Genomic DNA, 3,676 nt, shown 5'->3' on the forward strand with positions numbered 1-3,676 from the left:
GCACATATGTTATATTAATTTCCTCTATGCACAAGGTAACGATTGTAAGCAATGCAGTTAGACAAATCTTCATGCGTTGCAAAACAATGTAATATGTTTTTTCGTCAATGCACAAAAGAAAGAGTTCTTGTATGCAACGCAGTGCAACAAACACCTAGTGTTCTCTCTTCGCAGCGAAACGGAATAACTTATGAAATGCATTGCACATGTTATGCGTTATCTCTTCAATGTATAAAGGGTGAGTTAACTCATTCATCGCAACACGAGTTATGTATCTCTTCCATGCATGAGCAATACGTTAGTTCTTGTACAGGATGCAAGGAAGCATAAACTTGCACGTTGCAACAGCGTAATGAGTTAACTATTGCAATAGAAAATGAAATAACTTACTGAAATGCAATGCACATGTTATATGTTATAACTCAAAGCTCTTCGTAAAACAACGAGTTATGCATCTCTTCAATATTTGTTCTTGTATAGGATGCAAGGAAACAGTGTATATCTTATATGTTGCAATATGATAGGGGACATATGTTATATTAATTTCTTCTATGCACAGCGTAATAGGTTAACTATTGTATGCAATGTTAGCTCTCAATGTTAGCAGTGTTAGCTCTTTGCAGTGCAAACAGCATGTTCTATACATTTCTTCTGTGCACAATAAAAAATAAGTTAATTATTTTATGCAATGCAATGAAACAGTTCTTATATGTATTGTGATGCAACAGCATATATGTTTTGTTTTCCTCTTCAGTGCACTACGGATCAAGTATCTGCAATGCAATTAGTATTGTATTGTATTGTATTAAGTATTGTAAGCAATGCAATTAAACAGTTCTTGATGCATTGCAAAACAATATTATTTGTTTTTTCGTCAATGCACAAAAGAAAGAGTTCTTGTATGCAACGCAGTGCAACAAACACCTAGTGTTCTCTCTTCGCAGCGAAACGGAATAACTTACTGAAGTGCATTGCACATGTTATGCGTTATCTCTTCAATGTATAAAGGGGGAGTTAACTCATTCATCGCAACACGAGTTATGTATCTCTTCAATGCATGAGCAATACGTTAATTCTTGTACAGGATGCAAGGAAGCATAAACTTGCACGTTGCAACAGCGTAATGAGTTAACTATTGCAATAGAAAATGAAATAACTTACTGAAATGCAATGCACATGTTATGTGTTATAACTCAAAGCTCTTCGCAAAACAACGAGTTATGCATCTCTTCAATATTTGTTGCAAGGAAACAGCTTAATGAGTTAACTAACCGCAATAGAAAATGGAATAACACTGCAATGCAAATGTTATGCAGTGCAACAAGCACCTTGCATGTGTTATATTAAATCACTGCACAACGGATCAAGTTAACTGCAATGAAATACACGTTATTTGTTATCTCTTCAATGCATAATGGATGAGTTACTTCATTTCATCTGTGCAACACAACAAGTTATGTGTTATATCTTCAATGCATGAACAATACGTTCGTTTATATCATACATGTTGCAATGCAAGAGCACATATGTTATATTATTTCCTCTATGCACTACGGATCAAGTATCTGCAATGCAATTAGTATTGTATTGTATTGTATTAAGTATTGTAAGCAATGCAGTTAAACACATCTTCATGCGTTGCAAAACAATGTAATTTGTTTTTTCGTCAATGCACAAAGGAAAGAGTTCTTGTATGCAACGCAGTGCAACAAACACCTAGTGTTCTCTCTTCGCAGCGAAACGGAATAACTTATGAAATGCATTGCACATGTTATGCGTTATCTCTTCAATGTATAAAGGGTGAGTTAACTCATTCATCGCAACACGAGTTATGTATCTCTTCCATGCATGAGCAATACGTTAATTCTTGTACAGGATGCAAGGAAGCATAAACTTGCACGTTGCAACAGCGTAATGAGTTAACTATTGCAATAGAAAATGAAATAACTTACTGAAATGCAATGCACATGTTATGTGTTATAACTCAAAGCTCTTCGCAAAACAACGAGTTATGCATCTCTTCAATATTTGTTCTTGTATAGGATGCAAGGAAACAGTGTATATCTTATATGTTGCAATATGCAAGAGCACATATGTTATATTAATTTCTTCTATGCACAGCGTAATAAGTTAACTATTGTATGCAATGTTAGCTCTCAATGTTAGCAGTGTTAGCTCTTTGCAATGCAAACAGCATGTTCTATACATTTCTTCTGTGCACAATAAAAAATAAGTTAATTATTGTATGCAATGCAATGAAACAGTTCTTATATGTATTGTGATGCAACAAGCATATATGTTTTGTTTTCCTCTTCAATGCACTACGGATCAAGTATCTGCAATGCAATTAGTATTGTATTGTATTGTATTAAGTATTGTAAGCAATGCAATTAAACAGTTCTTGATGCATTGCAAAACAATATTATTTGGTTTTTCGTCAATGCACAAAAGAAAGAGTTCTTGTATGCAACGCAGTGCAACAAACACCTAGTGTTCTCTCTTCGCAGCGAAACGGAATAACTTATGAAATGCATTGCACATGTTATGCGTTATCTCTTCAATGTATAAAGGGTGAGTTAACTCATTCATCGCAACACGAGTTATGTATCTCTTCCATGCATGAGCAATACGTTAGTTCTTGTACAAGGATGCAAGGAAGCATAAACTTGCACGTTGCAACAGCGTAATGAGTTAACTATTGCAATAGAAAATGAAATAACTTACTGAAATGCAATGCACATGTTATGTGTTATAACTCAAAGCTCTTCGCAAAACAACGAGTTATGCATCTCTTCAATATTTGTTCTTATATAGGATGCAAGGAAACAGTGTATATCTTATATGTTGCAATATGATAGGGGACATATGTTATATTAATTTCTTCTATGCACAGCGTAATAAGTTAACTATTGTATGCAATGTTAGCTCTCAATGTTAGCAGTGTTAGCTCTTTGCAATGCAAACAGCATGTTCTATACATTTCTTCTGTGCACAATAAAAAATAAGTTAATTATTGTATGCAATGCAATGAAACAGTTCTTATATTTATTGTGATGCAACAGCATATATGTTTTGTTTTCCTCTTCAGTGCACTACGGATCAAGTATCTGCAATGCAATTAGTATTGTATTGTATTGTATTAAGTATTGTAAGCAATGCAATTAAACAGTTCTTGATGCATTGCAAAACAATATTATTTGGTTTTTCGTCAATGCACAAAAGAAAGAGTTCTTGTATGCAACGCAGTGCAACAAACACCTAGTGTTCTCTCTTCGCAGCGAAACGGAATAACTTATGAAATGCATTGCACATGTTATGCGTTATCTCTTCAATGTATAAAGGGTGAGTTAACTCATTCATCGCAACACGAGTTATGTATCTCTTCCATGCATGAGCAATACGTTAGTTCTTGTACAGGATGCAAGGAAGCATAAACTTGCACGTTGCAACAGCGTAATGAGTTAACTATTGCAATAGAAAATGAAATAACTTACTGAAATGCAATGCACATGTTATGTGTTATAACTCAAAGCTCTTCGCAAAACAACGAGTTATGCATCTCTTCAATATTTGTTCTTATATAGGATGCAAGGAAACAGTGTATATCTTACATGTTGCAATATGATAGGGGACATATGTTATATTAATTTCTTCTATGCACATCGTAATAGGTTAA

This window comes from Chanodichthys erythropterus, chromosome 19 (assembly GCF_024489055.1).
Source record: "Chanodichthys erythropterus isolate Z2021 chromosome 19, ASM2448905v1, whole genome shotgun sequence".
NCBI classification, from domain to species: domain Eukaryota; kingdom Metazoa; phylum Chordata; class Actinopteri; order Cypriniformes; family Xenocyprididae; genus Chanodichthys; species Chanodichthys erythropterus.